Source organism: Sinohyriopsis cumingii, chromosome 4 (genome assembly GCF_028554795.1).
Source record: "Sinohyriopsis cumingii isolate HCF-2022 chromosome 4, ASM2855479v2, whole genome shotgun sequence".
Taxonomy (NCBI): domain Eukaryota; kingdom Metazoa; phylum Mollusca; class Bivalvia; order Unionida; family Unionidae; genus Sinohyriopsis; species Sinohyriopsis cumingii.
Window position 1 is genome coordinate 71,341,907 of NC_142964.1, and position 23,226 is coordinate 71,365,132.

Sequence of the window (23,226 nt, forward strand, 5' to 3'; positions counted from 1 at the left end):
CACGAAACATGTTTTAGTTCATTCAGAAACAAATTTAAACAACCACAACGTAAAGAGCCTCTTACGCGAGTGTATATGATTTGTTTACAAATCAAAAGTGCTGGCGTCTGCGTCACTGTTTGTTTACAATAGAAAGTAGTTCCTTTATTCACGTGAATGCTATATGTGTATTCTCGCGCGCATTCATTATCGGGGAATACTGAACGATTCTGACAATGTAAAGTTAACGGGGAAAAAATGAGCATATAATAACATTCATTATGTACTATCAGTATCATGCATGACGTTCTATTAGTATCATGCATGACGTTCTAGCAGTACCATGCATAACGTACTATCAGTATCATGCATGACGTTCTATCAGTATCATGCATGACGTACTATCAGTAACATGAATAACGTACTATCAGTATCATGCATAACGTACTATCAGTATCATGCATGACGTTCTATCAGTACCATGCATGATGTACTATCAGCACCATGCATAACGTACTATCAGTATCATGCATGACTTTCTGTCAGTATCATGCATGACCAGTGTCATGCATTACGTTCTCTTAGTACCATATATGAAGCTATATCAGTACCATGCATGAAGTTCTATCAGTACCATCCTTAACGTACTATCAGTATCATGCATGCCGTTCTATCAGTACCATGCATGATGTTCTATCAGAACCATGCATGAAGTATTATCAGTACTCTATGTTTTAATAGTTATAGGTTACTGCATTTGTATGGGAAAATATGAATGATATTGTTTCGGATAGATATACTGCACGACCATGGGATGTGAGTGAACTACCTTTCTATGACATTTTAAATTGTCAACAAAATCAGGAATTTCAAGAGAAAAACTAATGTCCTAAACTCAGATACAAGTAAATATGTCTGCCTCCATTAATACTCATCCGAATGTTTAATCTATAATCATATAACAATATTAACTATGTATTATGTTATTCACAAAATAAATGTCACTGGTCAGATAATCCATTAACTTGATTTATGACCAAGGTCAATCACATAATTCATAAAATATGATCATGGAGAAAAGTCAACATATAAAATAAATGCAATATACATAACAGTACATTATTTCTGACATCTGTAGTCAAATTATTTTTAATCTTTTTCAACTTGAACATAATGTTATTTTCTATGAGATAATGACAATGTAGAATACAATTGTGGTCCACTTGAAAGGTGTTTCCATTTACAGTTACGCGCAAGGCAGCATACATGTAAGACTTGTAGGGCTCTGTTGATTGCTCAGCCGTGCGTGCATCGGTGGTATATATACGATTTGGATTGCATCAATTATATATTTAAGATTTGGATTCACAAATTTATTTGTTCCTCTCACTGCTTTGGTTTTATTCAGTTTGTCATCTGGTATTGAAATGTAGTTATCATTCTTATCTGCACTAGCAATATATCTCTAGGTGGAAATGGCATACATCCAGTTAAGCAATGTTCCTTGTTGCCCTGTAATCTCTTTTCTCTGTATGTAATCTATTTAAATCATCAAAGGGTAGAATTTACTTATCATCGCTGTTGTTGCCAGAATGGTAACATCGATCAATATATTACTATCGCATCAGCGATTTTTTCAGGTTCTAACTTACGTTGGGAAAAACGCAAAACACAAAGATCTGAGAGAAAATCCAAAGTCAGAAACAGCGTTGAATATTTGTAGTATTTAATCAGCAGAATATTTTTTTAATGACATATGAAATTATTGTGGGTTTCAATCAAAATTTGGATTTCATTTGAAATGTTGATGAATAAAATACCGGATATTTAAAAAAATTGGATCGACTAATTGTGGAAGTCATCCACTTTCGAAACTTTCCAACTTCTCGAATCCTACAAAACCCCATGTCACGGAGGGTGAGAAGGGTGGGTACTGTGGAGCTCACATTATAGGTCTTTCTTAGTTGCATATATGTGTCCACGTTTTACACTTTTTTGAACTTTGTACACTGTCGAATGTTAAAATTTTTTAAGGAATTTCAATTTTGTTTTAAACGTCATTTTGCCTATGTACTGAGTGAAGCCGTACGTCGTTTTGGCCCTCAACGACAAAATTATACCACATAAGCCTCAATTTCTTGACAGAGCTCTTTAAAGAAGCACTATAATCTGTTAGGTTTAAACTTTTCAGGAATACCCTTTTAGTAATGCTTTCTAATTCTGTGTTTGACGTTAATGCTTGAAATTAAATTTGATACTCATATTAGAAGTTCATGACTTTTGATGTGTACTTAATTAACTGTAATAGGTTGTCTCCATAAGTTAAAGGTTTCCTAAAAGAGTGGAATCTTTTCTCACTTGGTAGAGACTCTCATACACCAATTTTACAGCTATTGGACCTACATTGTAACGAGTGTTTTACACTCGAAAATATATATTTACGTCAGTTGAAAAGTAATTGATAATGGCCAACTGCTTACAATTTGGTGCTACCACTTTCTGCCAGTTCGACTGTTGGAAATTTAGTCTGGTAAATAAATGGCTAACGCAAAATGTCACAGCTGTAAAAGAGACATTAAAACAGAGATGGATCAAAATTGGAACAAAGATCCGGAGAAGTGTGTTCTATATACGTGTATATAGATATGGTGTCGTGAAGCAGACTAAACCTATCATGCAATGGGAGACAATATAAAGTTATGTATAAGTTTACTGAAAATTTAATTCCTCGTTCGGTTTCTTCATGATAAAGATTCAATTCATATAACTGAAATTTCTTGTGTGACTTAATTTCATTTTGGTGGTGTATTTTTATTAGTGCTTTTGTTATGCATAGATATATTTGCTCTCGATATTTTTGGATAAAGAATAAGTTATTTAATTTCCAGAAATATATTCTTACTTATGAGAAATATATTGCTAGCAATATATTTGTATTGGATGTAGGCGTGTTATAGTTTTGCTTTTATAGTAATGCTTTTATAGTTGCTATGTCGTAAAAAGTAATTAAAGTTTAATCATGTATCATTTGTGGTTCAATAGTTTTTAAAATATCTAGTAAATAATGATCAGCTGATTTTGCTACTCACACATATTATATAACTGAAGGCATTATTATGAATCAATTATTAAAATGTATCCTACATCATGTTTGCAGTTTCCGAACTTGAATTGGTCAATTTTAACTGAAAATGAACAAACAAAATTAAACAGATTCAATGATTTTCCGACACTAGAATATATCCAACATAAAAAACTATGTTCTCAGACTTCAAATGGAAATAAATTCATTTTGTTTTAAAGGACTACCTAAATTAAAACTCCTTGTATGGACTAGGGATCAAATGTATGTAGGATTACTTTGTTACTTGAACACATATACTCTATCCTATCATTAGCATGAGACTGTGTACTTGGTTGCCTGTTAGGAGTAGTACATTGAAAATATAGCAACACTATGGTACCAAGGGACTTTGAGACTGAATCAGACTGAAAGTCATGCAAAACTAAACATGCAATCTAATATTTAGTGCACCGGATTCTCGCGGACTTGAATCCATGCGTCTTATCATCCCGATCGACTAACAAATTGTTGTATCCATGGCAAAAGTCTTCATTTTAAATGGCTACTAGAATTGTTTTGTTCAACATGTGCAAGTTCTCTAGTGATGTTTACTAAGCGAGAAACATTTATATTTATTACGTGTAATCAAGTATGTAATGGAATGTTGGGTTGCAATTCAGTGATGAAGCTTTAAAACCATTTTTCAGTAAACCCGATTTCCTTATTGAATTGACATTATTCCTTACAATACATGTTATAAAATGTATACTCAGCAAGATTTGATGGAGCATATTTTAAATAGTTTTTTTTTCTAGTTTTCTTGTCACATATAAAAACGTAATATCTTTCTGGTATGATCATTTTCACATCAAGCAAAAAATAATTTGAAAAGAGCATTTTCTGTTCAAACAATAAAATCAAGATTTGTTGTGTTTCCTAAGTTGAAAAGTAGCATAGAACAGGGTATTAAATTTTCATTTAATTTATGAAAACGTGTTTGCATAGCTTTCGTTTCTTGCTAACCCGGTTCGATTGTCCTCAATGCAATTTATTTATTGCCATGATTCCATCTCTGGTTTATTGTTTAATTCAGCTGATTGTCTCTATGTCTCCTTCTATTTCTTGGTTGCCTGTATCAGTTCTTCAATAAATGCTTAAAAAAGCTCTTTGTATCATATTGTCTGTTAATTATGTTCTGTTTTAGTTGCTAACATTTATTTAATATCAACACGATCTTTTTTATTCGTTTCATCCTTTCATCTATATTACAATGCTACCTTGTCCAAATCCAAATTCTTGTCTTGGATGTGATCATTCCGGCAGTGATGTCATTTGTTTAAAAGATATTGAAAGCTGACCATTTATGGTCATTTATTGAACTCTAAAATTAATAATATATAAATAGCAGGTACTTCTGATAATTTTAGTTTAATTTTTATTAACCTATCATTTGTTTTGCAACTGCGATAATTTATTAGTATTAACAGATATACTATTTCGATATTACAACAGCACGGTTAACATCACTAATTAAGATTGTAAACGTTTTTGCTTTTTTAATTCATTATTGAAGTCGAACGTTAACGTTTGTAAATTTGATTCTAAGCTACTAACGTCTTCAAAAAATATGCAAGTATGTTATATCCATATCACTTTATACGGCTTCTATCTCTAAGTGTATCACTTTGACAGGTTGTAAGCGTTGCTCACTCCTGCTTTTGCTTTTACTGTTTAGAATGCGTATTATAGCATTAGGTACAATTTTCACTCTTCTGTTAATTAGCTCTTGTGACTTTATAACATTATTCTTGTTCTCCTACATCAGTTGTACAACTATTAAATTTTAGGAACTCGTTCTTTTATATTTTAAACAAGATTTGTTCATTTCGCGTCTTCTCGGTCCATTCATGCCTTTAAATCGTTAACATTATTTTCTATTAATTGTCATTGTAATTATCACTGACATATATTAAAATTGTCGAATTGTGTTTTACACACGCAGTTTGAACAGCTAGTAATTGCTGCTATTGGTGGCCATTCCATTTGTCACTTTTTTAATGTCATCGTCCTTGCTTGAGTTTTCTCGGTAATGCAATAGAAAATGTTTTCTTGTTCGTGTGTGTCCGTGTTTTTGGGTTGTTGTAGTTTCTTCTTAGGAGGGGATGCAGTGACCATATGAAATATAGTAATATCAATCTAAGAATCTATTATCTGTAATAAAAGAGATTATTGTTTCAATCTCTGTTATCAATTGGGATTGTTAAACAGATTCATTTCTCAGCCTGACCTAATGTTGTATCTATTTATAAACATCAAAAATGAAACAAAAAACAAAACTTCGTAAACTTCTAGTTCTTCCGAGATTTCCTCTTTTCTGTAATATTTGATAAAATCTCTCTCTGACGATTTTTACTATCATCTAAAATATAGTTTTCTTCAATATTTTTGATGTCCATCATCTTTATCTTTTTCGTAATTGCAGTCGTTAATAGTTAACAATTATTAAACAGGATTCCTCGTTAGCTGTATCATTATCGTTCATTGTTTTATTAACCATGCTATCAATACTGTTTAACTTTTTCAAACCACAGATTACAATTTCATCATAATTACAAGTATAATGTATACTATCTTTTCATTTAAAGATAACGTAAGTGACATTCTAGCAAACAAAGTGAAAGATATAGGAATAGTAAATCATGCTGATATTCCAGCAAGTCCTAGCTGGTATGTCCATACAATCAGCAGTTGCTGCGTTACTAACCCTTGCTCTGAAAAGTTAACTAGTGTCTGTTTGTGCACGTTGATCCCTAGAAATATTTTGCCCCATTTATGTCTTTGCAATAGTCAGCTCGGATTCAAGTGGAGTAATTTCGAGTTTGCTTTCTAGAAATGTTCCCCTTTTAATGTTGGGTTACTAACTTGTTCGCCTGGCTCCCTAGCATCTTGTTCAGTTTGGTCTCTTTAGCTAGAAATTGGTCTCTTGTATTCACTCTTCTTGTGATTCCTGCTGTTAATGTATATAAATACTACGTTGTTGGTATTAGGCACAAACAACACTTATTTAGCTGATTATTTTATTATGAATGTAATAAATATGATATCAGATAAACAATCGTGAAAGACAAAACTGCACTTGAATAATTCAGTTTACGATCTCTTTATTCTCATGTCTTGGATGGTAAATACATACATTTTTAATATCAACCTTGAAATGTACTCTAAGCAATTGTAAGAGTTAAATTCAATGAAAATGATAATTACTGATAATAATCACGTTTGCCTCCCAAACTGTCATTTATTTCTTGTTTAAATGCAAGAACAGTCTGAACAAGTTTGCATTGCTCTCACTTTGCCCACAACAAGTTGGCTTGCTCTTACTTTGCCATCAGCAAGTTTACTTTGGTCAATTTTCTCTTCAAGTCTTCTTATTTTTGGAAGACCGACAAATCTGAGATAAATTAAACTACCATTATGAAATAATTGCAACAAATAAAGTCAAATCTTAAATTCACTTTGTCAATAGATTAAAAGCGAGACTAATCAAAAGAGAAACCTATAACCTTATATAGTGCTGAAAAAAGTTCTTTTTGAAAGATGTTGCTTGTATATTTGTATAACACATTTTCATTTTCCTGTGTGTTTGTTGTTTTTTTAGAACATATAGAGGTATAAACGTGTTCATGCTGATATAAGATATACTTTATCATGTGGTACATAAAACGTCCCCGCTACCTGTGATCGTTTCATATTTTTTATTTTTTGCTTCCATCCATCCATTAATCCCTCCATCCATCCCTCCATCTATCCATCCATTAATCCATCTATCTAATTATTATTATTATTTCTTCTAGATGAACCTACATTGACTATTACGGGCACCTATAATTATGCACACCCAGGTGTACCAGGGAACCACTGGGGTGGCAACAAGCATTTACTCTTTCTCAATGCCTTAAAAGTGATCTTTTAGCTACATAGGGTCGAACTATTCCTGCACAGGTGACCGCTCTCAAGCGTCATACCTGTATATGATGCTAATGAGGATGTGCAGAAAATAGCTTACTGCCTAAAACGGAACTCAAATCGTTGACCTATGGCCCCATATATCAGTGTGTGAACTGTAAAGCATGAGAAAAAAAAGCATTTATTTTGATTATATACTAATATTGTTTCAAAATGGAATCTGAGAAAACATGTATCTCTCTGTTTGCTTCATTTGAAACTGTCCAAAGAAGCTTATGATAAAACATATCCGCGATAGGAAATCTGATGTTGCAAATTAAATAATTTGTTGCAGTGAAAGAATTTCTTGAATATTTCAGATATTTTGAATATATTCGACTACAACATCAGGTCAGATCGAAGGAGAAAGACACTTTGTTTTGACATTGCTGACAAGGTAGCTGTGGGAGACATGCATTTATGGATATCAACATTCGAGTGAGGAATATCTTATTGTTGGTTTAAAGATCAAATTTGTTTGCTTCTAGTAGCATCAATTTACAGGTTTCACGTTTATTTTTAGCTACGAAAAATAGTGTCTGAATGTGTAATACCATTATCTAATGAACACGCGTCTTATTTAATATAATTGGTGATCATCAGTCAATTTGTGTTGAAATACTTTTCTTTGTTCCTGTGTAAATGTATGTATGTATGTATGTATGTATGTATGTATGTATGTATGTATGTATGTATGTATGTATGTATGTTAATGTCTCCACTTCTATATAATATGTAGTTACCCTTTGTAAAAGATCTTAAAGACTATATCAGTTTTTTCACTCAGTTGTGGACATCAAAAAGCCATGAAATGACATATCAAGTAATATTTATTAAAAGGCAGTATAAGGTGACACCCTTGCTATATTTGTAGTTAAAACAATGATTTACGAAGATCATCGGTTGCTCAGTTGTATGGATATCGGACGCTCTACAGGTCTGAACCCAAGCGCTGGATCAGCCCGGGTCAGCTAACATGTAGTGTCAATGGGCAAAAAACTTAACTTCATACGATTGCTTGAGAATATTGAATAACAACATATATTTCATTCAATGGCAATGTAATGGTTTCCTTTCAGACAAGTTGATAATTACTTTATTCAAGACAAAATATCTTTGATTATTTTATCTTTTTGATTTAGTTTCTTCATGTGCAGGTTCTCTAGTGATTTTAATTAGTGAGAAATGCTAGCATAATTTACTTCTAATCTAGTATATAGTCAAATATCACTTTCTAAATTAGTGATGACGTTTCAAAACTATTTTAGTAAATCCGATTTCCTTAATCGAAAGACATTATTGTTGCATGCAAAATAATGGCATGTATCTTTATACTTAACAAAACGTGATAGAGCATAGTCAAAAATCATTGTTTCTAGTTTTGTCCTTGGATATAAAAAGAGACAGAACACATCTGTGTTATACAAATGTTTCGTGTCTAGCGTAAAAAATTATATAACAGCATCTTTCCTATTCAAATACCAGCGCAAATTATTTCACTGAGTGCTAAAGTCATTTTATCGAATTGAGTATAAATTATTTTCTGTCTTCATTGTTAACTTTTGTTTAATGTCAATAACATATTTTCATAATTCATGTCATCCCTTAAACTATGTCATAAATGCTTCCTTATACAACACCTATAGTGTTAATAATTTCCTGATCTTTTTTATTTTTGGGAATCTGTTTTGGATGTAGTCATGCCAGCAGTAGCTTCATGTATTCAAATGATGGAAAGCTGATCATTGATCTATATTAATTGATCACTTAAGTCAGTAATATATACGTTTGCATTTGCTTGTAATGACTATCAATATGGTATGAAACAAAGTCACTATGAAATCTATTTTGGACTATTAAATACTCCAGTAAAGTTGAGACTCTACCATACAAGTAATTGTGGAACTATTTATCTGGTATGTAAGAATGTCTACATTTTGGTTTCAAAATCCACGAACGGAATAAAAAAATCAATCGTTATCTGTAAATATCTACTTAGCACTGGTCATTTAGCACTGCATATACGTTGTTTAACTAACACTCTGTTATTAAAGGGGCCCTGAGTGGCCGAGTGGTCCAAAGCGCTCTCCGTTTCGGATCACTGCCATCTCACCTCTGTTTGTGTGGGTTCGAGTCTCGGGTTCGGCCAATGTGGGTATGTGAGAAAGCTTGCCAGTAGCTTTTCGTGGGTCGGTGGTTCTTTCCGGGGTTTTCCCGGGTTCTTCCTCCATCATTAATACTGGCCGCCATGTATAGCCTATCGTGTGCAGAAAAATGGCGTTAAACCCTACAACAAGAACAACAACAACTGTTATTAAAAGTGTTAAATTTTGTTTTAAACACGCAATGTCAATACCTTGCAACATCTTTTGTTAGTAATCATTCCATCTGTTACTTTCGTTTCGTGTTTTCATTTTTCTAGAATTCCTCTGGAATGTAAGCAGTCCTTGTTTAATTTTTCTAACTAATGTAATATAATATGTTTTGTTGTTGTTGTTTGTTTGTTGTTTGAGATTTGTTTGTTTTATTTTGGGGGTTTCAGTGACATTTGAAATACAACAATATCCAACAACAAATCTTTACTCTGGAAAAATAACCCAGATTACTTTACAATCTCTGTTATCAATTGGGGCTGTTAAACAGTTTTATTACTCAGACTGACAGACTGTTATCTCTATTTGAGAAAAAAGAAAAAGAGCTAAAGTTTGCAAGTCGCTAGTGCTTTAATTTGACCATATATATATAAGAAATTTCTTTATTCTGAAATATTTTTCTAAAATCTATTTCATCTTTCGGTTCATCAGCATTTTGGATGTCCATCGTACGTACGTTCTATCTATTTGCCTATTGCCTCACAGAAGAAAAGGATATTCCGGAAAGATGGACAGAGTACTGAGCAGAACTTTACAACTACAGAGCCACAATAGGTCCAGAGGTATTGAACGTCCCTCCAGTAACTAACAATCACAACCACCCTATCCAACGTAAAGAAGCAGAAGCCGCAGTGAGATCGCTGAAACGAGGAAGTCAGCAAGAGTGGACAACATCCCAGCAGAACTGATCCAAGCTGGGGGAGAAGCAATGGTTAGCGTCCTCACAAACAGCTGCAACAAGATCTGGTAAACAGGAGTATGGCCATCACCGCGGACCCAATCACTGATCATCACCCTCCCCCAAAAGGACTAGTTGAAACAGTGTCAAAACCACCGTACAATCTAACGAGCCATCCAACCACAGTCATATTAAGGATACTGCTGAACAGACTAAAGCCACAGGCTAAAAAGATCATTGCCGAGGAGCAGGCAGGTTTCAGAGCAGGGCGCTGCACAACAGAGCAGATCTTCAGCAACAGGATATTATGTCAGAAGTACCTCCAACAATAACAAGATCTGTTCCACGTCTTCGTGGATTTCATGAAGTCATTTGACAGGGTAGGGCATACAGCCTTGTGTGGGACCAAGAGACTGTACAACATCAATGCCAACCTCATCACAGTAATAGAGCACCTTTATGACAGGGCCACCAGTGCAGTATGCTTCGACGGCATCATAGGGGACTGGTTCTGATCGACAGTCGGAATCAGATGTCAATATCTTTCTGGAGAGAATCATTGCAGACGCGCTTGAAAATCATGAAGGGACGGTCAGCATCGGAGGCAGAATAATCACCAACTTTTGCCGACGACGTCGATGGACTAGGAGGAAATGAGCAATAATTAGCTAGCTTAGTAGAGAGCCTCGACAAAACCTCTGCAACCTACGGCATGGAAATCAGAGCTGAGAAGATCAAAATGATGACATCAGGGTCCAAGGTACGAAGCTAGAAACAGTCCACAGCTTCACGTATTCGGGGGCAACTGTAACTGATGAAGGATCGAAGCCTGAAGTACTCTCCAGGATTTCACAGACAACATCAGCGCTCACAAAACTGAAGCCCATCTGGAACGACAAGAACATCGCACTCAGTTCAAAGGCCAGGCTGATGCACTCACTGGTGCTCTCCATATTTTTCCGCGCTTGCAAATCGTGTACCATAATAGCTGACTTAGAGAAAAGGATACAGGCCACAGAGATGAGATGTTTCCGAAAGATCCTCGGCGTCACATACAAAGAAATACGGCAAAGGATAAGATAAGCCTTTGGGTCTCACGATAACCGCCTGATCACAGTGAAAAAACGTAAACTGCAGTGGTATAGGCATGTATCACGATCATCAGGACTTGCGAAGACAATCCTGCAAGGCACTGTACAAGGAAGAATAAAGAGAGGCAGGCAAAGAAGAAGGTGCGAAGATAATGTGCGAGAGTGAAAAGGTTTGACATTGAGCGACTCATTGAGAAAGACGGAACATCGAGAGGAACTGAGGAAGCTGGTTGTTCGGTCTTTTGCGGTGTCCCAACGGTCTACCAGACTACGGGACTGATGTGTGTGTGTGTGATTTGGATTTTTAACGTAGCTTTTAACAATTTTTCAGTCATATCGCTACGATGTCTGCAATGTGGCAGCTTATAGTGATGTCTAGCATTGGGGCATCATGCGCACACATGTGGCATGATGTCGCACCCAGTCACATTACCCTGACACTAGGCCGACCAGTCCTAACACTAACCTCTTAATGCTGAGAGCCAAGCGAAGCAACTGTTAGTACCATTTTTGTAAGTCTTTGGTATCACACACACACACACCGTATTTTCATTTCAATATCACATGTAAGTAGAAATGATTCCAAAGTCAGCACCACACTTTTTTCTCTATCTGTTACCTAAAGTATCATTATCAAATTGTAAAGTACAATTATGTAAATATTTAATGTTGAATATGTTAACTAGTTATTTTCTATATTGCATAACTTTATATCGCTCAACAGACATAATATATTTTATCAACTGATGCATTAAACTTAGTTGAGGGACATGATTAATTTTGTCTTTTATCATTTTAAAAAATGTAAGTCCATGTTATTGAAAAAAAAAACTATTTAGTAAGATGATTATGGCTTTTTAAGTGAATTAATTAGTTATATGAACTACTGACTTATTGGGTCACTTTGATTGGTCCTGAAGGAGGGAAACATTAGTATAATCTAGTAATGTTACTTTCTTTCATCTATTAAACCACCAATGGCTTCTAACGTTAGTCTCTATACTTATTTCTTAACTCGTTTCTTCTATCACTGGTTTGCTCTTGACTATTTAAGTGAATTAGGTGATTTTAATTTATTGATTCGATTAATGGATTAAATGGTTATTTTTGTGAGCCACAAGGAGCTAGTCATTTTAAACTGTACAATGTAATCTATAGTCCCATCAATTTGGGGCGCAACTTATTCCCTTCTACCACTTCTTTCCGTCCGTTATTCTATTTGCACATGATGGTATGCTGTCTACTTCATCTTTTTAATTTAAAAAAATAAAACAACGGTTTAGTTCGCTTAATACACGTGAATCTGTTAAGCTTAATACACGTGCATCTGTTAAGTGTAATACACGTGCATCTGTTAAAGCTTAATATATATTGTAAGACGGTTAGTATTTCAGAAATCTCATCATATTTTTATGATAACCACATTTATAAATTTGAACTTCATAGAGTGAAAGGAAATACTGTAGTACATCATGCATGTTCATGCACATATGTATGCTAGCATGATGTTTTTATGTAAAATGGATTTCTTGATTTAATAGTATAATTTTAAATTGATTCCTTGTCTTTCATGTTTGTGGATCTAACAACACTTTAACTCAGTTTTGTCAATATATTGTTGAGGAAATTGAAACTAGATCCCGCTTCCAAGAAGACTCAGAGGCAATATGCACGTGCTAACATATGAAGGTATCGAACCAACGACCCTTAGATCATGAGTCCGACATTCTACCAGCTGAGTTACCATGATCCCCTTTAAATTGATGCAAAAGGTTCAACATCTCTTTATAGTCTAAGTATGTCGGAACTTTGAAAAATATTTATGTGAATTGCTTTGATTTGCCAAATATTTATTGGCATATATCTTTGTGTTCTTATCTTGATTCCATCAATGAATGCTTCACGTCATGATAATCATTTTGTCAAACATCAACGTCATTTAGTAACGTTATACCGATGATGGAGATGGCGTTGGCACAATGTTGGCCCATTGTGGATGTGCCATTTGGATGGCACATGACGGAGAATTTTTAGTACTGTATGTATCTTTGCAAAGTAAATTAGATCTAAGACGGCAGACACCTGTACAAAACGGACATAGTAAGATAGTTTATCTGGTTTCCACACAAACAGGGTTACTATGCTTGCAAGCAAATACAGTGATATGTTTTTATTTTAAATGGATTTAAGTCTCTTGGCATCGCCGTTGGATATATTTTCCATTACTTAAAATTGAATATTGTTGCGCTATTCTAAAAAACGACAGACCGGTAACATTAAAAACGTTTCTGGGTCTTATATTGTCATACACACCCGTGTTTAATGTACAGCCAGGTAAGGACACGTTAACATCTGGCATACTGTGGCAAAATGCGCGGATTGACGAGAGTCTATGTTGTTTGCTTTCCTATAAAAATCAAAATCTACAGACCGTAAATTTCAGGCACATTTTGCGATCTGTGAAAGACTAGCTCCAGATAGGTGGCTGTAATGTAGGAATAGCTAAGGCTGCTTCAATACTAACATAAACTTCGCTCGGATATTCAATTTCTCCTTGAAACCTTCCTAACATGGGAAGACCGACAAATCTGAAATAAATTAGACTTCCATTACAAAAACTAAATTTGCCATTATTTGTTACAAATAAATTAAAATCTAAAGTTCAATTTTGCAATAAATCTAAAAGCAAAACTAATCAAAGATGAAATTTATAACCTTGCAAAGTGATGAAACATTTTTATACAAAAGATTATGGCTTCAGTTTGTGCATTATACTATTTCAAATCTTCCAGCGTTCTTTCTTGTAACAGATAACGAATGTCAAGAATAACGAGGCAATGTTCATTCATTCTTTTTAAGCACAGTCAGCTGATGACACATGAATCCCTGCCTACTGAGGCAAAATGCGTGGACAGATGAGAGTCTAGCATGTTTGTTTTACTAATATAAAGTACACTGTACAGACCCTGATCTGCAACCAGATTATGCAACGACAGATTGAGCCAATCTATACTATACGAGTAACTGACTTGCTATACTGATACAAACCACGTTCAGATATGTGCCGATAACAGACGAGTAACTGACCTGCTACACTGATACAAACTACGCTCAGGTATGTGCCGATAACAGACGAGTAACTAACTTGCTACACTGATACAAACATCGTTGACATATGTACCGATAACAGACTACGTTCAAATATGTGCCGATAACAGACGAGTAACTGACTTGCTACACTGATACAGACTACGTTCAGATATGTGCCGATAATAGACGAGTAACTGACTTGCTATACTGATACAAACTTTGCTCGGATATTCAATCTTCCCTTCCAACCCTCATATCTTGGGACTAATCTGACATGAACAAGACTTTTACTACGAAAAGTAAATTTGTCAATATTTGTTAGCAATAAATTATAATCTAAAGTTTACTTTAGCGATAAATCTAAAAACAAGGCTAAAATTAGATGAAAATTATAATTTTCTATATTGCTGGTACATATTTTGATACAAAAGATAATGGTTCAGTTTGTGCAAAATATTGTTTCATTCTTCCGGGTGGTTGTTGGTTTTTTAGAATGAATAGAGGAAACTATTGTTTTCGTGTTGATGTCGGATATACTTGATGATGTGGTATACTCATCTTCTTCGCCAAGTTTAAATAGTCCATATTGTTTTAGATCAATCAATCAATCAATCAATCAATCAATCTATCTATCTATCTATCTATCTATCATTATTATTAGTATTATTATTTTTTCATGAACGTGACACAGTTCATACAAAAATTAATTTTCTTTTTAGCCTACGGTTATATACATGTGTACGAACAAAATATATCAAATTCAGGTAGGAAATAAAACTCATAAAAAGCACTTCAAAATCAAATTAATACCGCTTGGACAAAATAGCACTGAGTGCAAAATCTTGCATGACTGTAAATGTATTCTCTCTATCTCTCTCTTACACACATGCACACACACACATACACGCTTGAGCGCACACACATGTACACAAAGAGAAAAAAACAATGTCAATAAAATATGATAATTGTATATACAAATATACAACAAAGTTTGCCATGACTGATTTATGTATCATCTAAATAGCATCGATTGCAGACGAACAAACAACAGGTTGGTCTCCCTTATCTAAAGCATTTAGTCGGGTTTAACTCCTACTATAAAAGAGCAGAGTCGCTTGATTATTCTGTGTGAAAGCTGCGTCGCATGAACGCTTTAGCTGCCTGACTGTCTACAATAACACAGATTATGTACATGACTAAAACTTATTAGTGAATATTCGATATTTTTTCCGAGAACGTTTGATGAAGGATTGAGATGGTGTAAGAAATTCCTAACTTCGTCGTAAGGACACGATTTTGCTTTATTCCTTTTGTTTTGAAATTGTTCTATTTTAGCAGGTACCTATGATCCCATTTTTCACATCACACTGAAAAGGCTACGAGAGGTCAGTGAAGTCTTGACTACTAGTGGCCAGTGAAGTCTTATCTAATTTAATGATACAAAATATCAATATCAACAACATTTGAATTGTATTAGTCATTTTTCAAGAAGATAAACGGTTCAGGTTGGCGATAATATTTTGATAAATGCAAATAGAAGCATGATATGCTTTAAAGCAAGTATAAATATAAATATGTCCCACATTGAGCTATGTATACGGTTAGCACTCACACAAAGACAATAAGTGTAAATGGCTTCAAAAAGCACCGTGAGTTATAACGTGTATTTTGGGATGAAGAGCATGAGTGGAACTGTTCTTATGCCGTAATAATCAATTTCAAGATTTTGCAAGACAAGATATAGTCCAGTAATACTTTTTTATTTAACAAAACAAACAACGAACATTGAACTAAGTATTCCTTCAGAGAAAATAATTAGCTAAAATGCACAGTGAAAAGGGGAGGAAATTAAGAAACGTTTGTATATTCTGTTACAGACATTAATAAAAATGTTTCTTATCTTAAAAGACAACCAGAACCTGAAGTCAATACCAGACGAAGAAGAATAATGTTTTTACTTGAAGTGGTAATTGACCAGAACATCTTCAGAACCTTTAATACATTTCACATGGACTATGTGATATCTTTTTAGAAGGACATTTTATCTTCTCTTTTTGTTATTTTCCTTTTATACACGACGGATGAAGACATATGAAGAACTGTGGCAATCATATACACCATGTTCTATGACACATCCTTCAGTTTTCCCGATCTTCAGACTTATTGATGAGACTTTTCAATATCGTATTTATTTAATTATCGTTTCACATACTTCAATGGTCATATGGCAACAAAGTCAAACTATATATTACCCATTTGTCTCTGAAACATTGACATGTGTAAAGAAAATGCATGTTTCTTTCCTGATCCTAACTATGCAGGACAATAATGAAACCGTTGGATTGAAGTCACCTTGTAAATTAAATGGACCTCATTCTAATCTACCCACTTGTTGCGTTCTACTTTGCTATGATATGATAGGAAAAATAAACCCTTTATTATTATTTAAAACGATGACCGAGCGCAAGCTGTTCATTAGTTTATACAGAAAGCATTTATCAAAGAAAATGCACCAATCAGCACAAAATTGCAACAATTAACGTCAACGTACCAAAATTTCATTAATTATTTCTTCGTTGTTATTGGTCTTCTTAAAAATATTAAATCCCATTACTACGACATTCTATCATAATATGTATTTATCCTTTGGCGTACCCTATGTTTTTCGTATGAAAATCTAAGCTAGACAACTGTATCATGTGACCATATTCAAGGAACTTGAAAGTCTTTATTTTGATAATGTAGTTTGGTAATACCCTACGAGCTTTTGACATCTGATCTTGGTCCCTATACCACCGAGAAAGCAGATGGATCAATGTCGGGTACCATGGAAAATATATTCTTTGTTTGTATATTAGGATTTATAATAGGCACTATCCTAAATAAAGGTGGAAAAGCTAGTCGTAAGCAATGGTTATTTTAGACAGCAGCAACAACCCATGACCTTATCCAGAGGCCCCTCGTGTCACAAATGAATTCTGATACCATGCCGCCGTCATACACCTCTTTGGGAAACATATGCCATGTGTATCACATGTTCAATGCACAGTGGAGTTGCATAAACTTAATTTTTGGACCTAGTCCCAATAACAAAAGTTGGTTAATGGAAATTATGGGCCTCAGCTTGGCATCGGCCCAATCACCACCACCATCACCTCCTACACATCTCAACACAGTTGCGATGATTGCTTGGGCGTTTGCTACACCACCGATACTATATGTTTTGGAGTTTGCATTATGTGTTACATATTTACATGCTGATGAACGGACACTCAGATGAAAGTGATATACCCGATATGTTTCTCCAAGAGCAGATCGAATTAAAAAGATGAAAATAATCTGCCAGCCTTGATGAGTTTAAGTAATAATTATTTTTCCAAGATGAATCAAAGATTCAGTCATAAAGATCTATTCAACAGTCTGACATGCGCTCAGTAAGGTCCTCAGAGTGCACTTGGTTGTGCGATAACTGTAAAGACAGACCACATGATCAAGCATCAAAAATCGTCTAAGCGCTTTACATTGGTTGATATTATATTTAGAGAAGGCAATCTTTTCATGTACGAAGGAAAGTAGATGCAATGAAGAATCTAAACCGTAGGTCCAAGTTACAATGTCTACTGTTAAAGGTAATGTAAAATTGGAAATATTCGTCTAGAATATTGCAAATATATAATGTCTTTGGAAACATTTTTTATGAAAATATTCTGTACAAAGACGATGATTAAACACTATCGAAGCAAACAAATACTTCACGGTATCTCGGACTTACGTAGACCTTCACAAATAAAGGAAAAGAAAATCAGTATTTTATAGCGAAACTCTTTGAAAAGATCAGTTTTGAGCACTTAAAACTACAGAGTTGATATAGTTAACACAAATTACACAGGCAAACAATGCATTGATCTCGTTTGAATTAGGATCTACATGGCTACAATGGTTTATTTATCATTCTTCCTGATTGACAATTGCAACGGAAATCGATCCGATTAGAAGAATCACTAACATAAAATACCTAAGAGTCATGCGTACTCACTTTCAAACTTTGGGTCAGAATATCTTTTAAGTGTCATTAACAGCCTTTTATCAGAGCCTTGACAGAAACTGTACATCAGAAGACACCAAATGCTGTTATTCCATGCAATGAAATATAATTTGTGTCAAATACAACGTCTTGACATGATTGTGAAGCGTCAGACGTTTTCCAGGTTCCTACAGAGGGCTTGCATCTTAGCTTCACCTGTTTCACATGGCAAATTCTTACATATGAGGAAGCAATTTCTCAAACGTCTACGGTAAATTATCATGGCAATGTTGCAATTTATTAATATGGTGAAGAACAACAAATTTTCTCACTTATCATCTTTCCTTGATATATACAACCCACAGAAAACTCCGTTTGCATTTGTATCAAACATGAAAAGCTTTGCTAATTTACTGCTTAGCCAAAATGTTTTCGTTATTTTTTGGTATTATTGCTGCAGCAAATTTAACTATGTTATTTTAAAATCTCATAGGAATAGAATTGACGACTAATTGAAGGCTGTTTTAAATATTCTTGAGATTTTGTCATCGTCAAAGCAAAGCTCTCTCGAGTTTACTTCCGACGCAAAATTTAGATGACCAGCATAAAGGTTTTCATTGTGGCGACGATGTGGAAATGGTTGTACCAAATAACTGATGATGAAAGTAAATGTGAAACTTGTGTAATAAACAATATTGAAATTTACTATGATTTGCTGTGTCTTAGTGACGATATTTATGACTTCAAGTAACTACATATATTTAACTACTGTATGTACTCACTTATAACACAAGTCCAACTGCAAACTGCACAGACCCAGACCTGTCGTCGCATAATGCGCCGGCGGATCTGGTTCTGTGCAGTTTGTTAAGAGTAATTAGCAGAATAAACAACTTAGGCCCTGATCTGCAGGAGCATTAAGCTGCGGCAGATCTGGATCAATGTTGTTTGTAGTTGGACTCAACTTATTCGAGATGATATAACAGTAAGTGCTGAGCGATAAATATCTCTAAAGAAGTACAGATGACAATACCATTGTTTACAATATTAAAATTTAATGTAACGTATCCAATAAACTCACTCGATATATGGCATAATGAAACCATTTTAAATATATGTTATCGTTATTAAAAAGTATTATTGTGTATTTACTTAACATAGATTGATTCAACGTTATTCAGATTAAAACGTAATGGAATTTACAATATGGAGTATGATGATGACCTTTACGGAACTGTTTATGAAAGAGTGGTAACGGTCAGACGCTATAAGTAATACCTGCGCAGAAAGATACTAACCTCAATCTAATTATTCTATAGCTGAAGAATTAGTACTAAAGAAGACAATAGTTGTATATCTGCAAATTCAATTAGTACTAAAGAAGAAAATAGTTGGATATCTAAAAATATAATTAGTACTAAAGAAGAAAATAGTTGGATATCTATAAATATAATTAGTACTAAAGAAGAAAATGGTTGTATCTCTACAAATATAATTAGTACTAAAGAAGAAAATAGTTGTATATCTACAAATATAATTAGTACTAAAGAAGAAAATAGTTGGATATCTATAAATATAATTAGTACTAAAGAAGAAAATAGTTGGATATCTACAAATATGATTGGTAATAAAGAAGAAAATAGTTGGATATCTACAAATTTTAAAGAATAATAATCTGGTTCTATTTTTCATCGTTCTTTTGGACAACTATATCCTTTGAACCATAAGTGAACCAGTTTTAAAAATGAAGATGCAGTATTATTAGTATTTATTAAATACAAGACCCCTCTATAACAATAATGCTTATGGAGATATATTGATTTTAGATAGAAACTATCATTGACACACATACTAAAGTCATATATCATTGACGAACATACTAAAATCATCTATCATTGACAAACATAATGTTGGATGTCAAAATGATCAGCATCTAAACGTAAGCGATACTGATGCTAAAGGCATTTTTTGAAAGATATGTCAATTATTTGACGAGTGAATTAGAAACACGATACCGTGAATTCTTTTATTTTCGTGGATATAAATGTTTGTAGGTTGGTTGAAAGATGACGATCTCGTCCGTAGTTGAGATAGTAAATTGAAAAATATGGTTATTACAGAAGGACCATTGTTCGTTGGGTCTTTATATTCGCATCCACAACGCAATCTGCAAACAATGGCAATTCACAATAAATAATGACTCAGAGGCAGACGTTGTAAACCACTATAAATAGCGATATAGGTGCATGTTCTGCGTGTGGTGAAGCAGAGAATGAACTTACTAAATTCTTTGATCCAAACGAATAAAGGGTTAGGAATCTCTCTCTCTCTCTCTCTCTCTCTCTCTCTCTCTCTCTCTCTCTCTCTCTCTCTCTATATATATATATATATATATATATATATATATATATATATATATATATATATATATATATATATATATATATATATATATATATATGCAGAGATGACAGTAATGAGTTTAACTTGTAACGACATTCATAATAAAAACAAATATATCTAATTTAAAGGGTCAGACATAAATCAATGGCGATTTTATTGTCCTTCCTCTGCTTGATTCAAAGTTGGCTAGCAAAGATTACCTGTCGAAAATATTGTATAGATGCGAATACATTTGTTATATACAGTGTGGAGATATGGATAATATGTAATGTTTGATGGACACTTGTCCATAACTGATGATAGAAGTTTGGGTCAACCTGACCAATGTCTTTTTTTAAGAAACAACATATATTGTATATGATTGCTGATTATATTGAGGTTATTATTCTTTGTATGCAAACAACATATTTACTTGGATTTTAGTTCAGGACATTGTTTATTCCATCGGGAATTCCTGGTATGTCTGATGTTTGCCATGTTCTTTACTAAACGTGTTGTAATAAACCTGATCTTGTTGACAATCTAGATTGTTCTATAAATAAGCTTTTGAGCCTCATCCCGGTCCTCGTCTTTTGTCTAATATTTATTTACGAAGATTGTTAATATTAGAATTACTCATTTCTATCTTAACGTCTTAGGTGAAATCAGTCTTTAAGTTCTATTCATTTTAATATGACAGGATTTATTTATTGAAACTATTGACTGGAATTACAAAGTGTTCATTGATAATCACTAATTTGATATTATTGTGATTCATTCAGCGACATTTTGGATTATATCACTGTGATACTCAAGGCTGTTGGACATTAACACATTTTTAGGCTATTGGTACATCGGCACATTCAAGATAGGAATTCATCCGGAACACCACTGGAATATATTCGGAATACTCGATCCTTTTGAACTTGTGATACAAATGTTAGGACTATTTGGGATATAATTTACAATGCTGCAAATGTTTACTAAATTTTCACATTAAATTCCATAAAAATAAATTATTGTTGTATTTTATTAAACATTTGGTTATCGCTCTTTTCTGTTACTTACTTTAAGACCTTGGAGTCGTAACATCACAAACTTTGCTATTAACTGAATGGATAATGCTGGTTTCTTGTACTCATACTACCTAAATGTCATTTCCTTCTAAGCGGGAGGAGAAAATAAAAATTGTTTTCATAGCAGGGCTCTTTGGGACTCGTACGGATCCAAGGTTCAGCGAGCCCTGGTGTTAGGTACTCAACAGAGAGCAGGTATATGTAGATGAATGGTCCATTCAAGAGTTTGCTCGAGTGACTGATCTGACTTTCGGTACCGATAGCAAATGTTCAGCCGAACCAATGGCAGGGAAAAATATATGACAGTCCACCCATTGAGAGGGAAGTCGATATGACAGATTACTCGGAACAGCTCAAATTGGGGAAATTCTTCTTCTTCTTCTTCTCTCTCTCTTACTCTCTCTCTTTCTTTCTGCCACCATTTTACTTCCATTGTTCATGATTTTGGAATATTGTCTTGTCTAATTTCGTGTTTCATCCTCTCGTTATGTTCTTGCATCATTGGCAGGGATTTTCCCTAACACCTTATGCTCCCCTACTATATTCATTAACATTGTGTTTCTTTGAAGAGTAGTGTTAATCAATCCTAGCTCTGGCTTTAACATAGTAATCCTTTGCAGATATGCTTGATGTTTCAAAATAAAAGCAAGTCTTAAAGAAAATTAAGCCATTTGAGCAAACATCAACCAGCGCTTGATGAAAAGGGCAGTAAATTAGCAAGACATAAAAGAAGGTTTGCTTGCCTTTGTTCAAGCGCGATTTAAGTTGGGCACAATTTAAAACACAAAGAACATATAAAGCATACCATGTAGTGCAGTTATTACTGTCTTTCTGATATCAATGCTAATCACATTGTTATTTCCTTAAGACCAGGAATTTAATTTGACAAAATATGAGCATAATGTACATTGACATATGTAATTGATAAAGGGGAAGCAAGTCCAATCTCATCAAGCAATGTATGTCATATTATTTAATATTTCGTGCCACTAATGCATTTAAATTCATTTAGTGAGGCAGTTTACTTCCAGCAGTGAACTATTAGGTTCTTCACATAACATTCTAAGGTTTTATTTGCATTCGTTTTCATCGCACCTGAAAGGATTTTAAAGTAGGGCAATTAATTTTACTAATGCATTGCTTCTTTGTTTCTCCATGAACTGCACTTGTTGTGCAAACAATATTAAGAACAAGGCAATCCAAGACAGGGTACTTGTTAAGAATAGGACACTCTATTAAAGAGAAAGTGTTAACAACAGGGCACTGCAGTAGAGGGAAATGGTTAAGAACAGGCACTGCAATAAAAAGAACTTGTAAAGAACAAGGCACTTCAGTACAATGAAACTGTCAAGAAGAAGGCACTGCAAAACATGTGTATTTATAAAGAATAGGTCACTCCAGTACAGGGAAATTATTAATAAAACGACACTCCATTAAAGTGATTTTGTTATGAACAAGGCACTC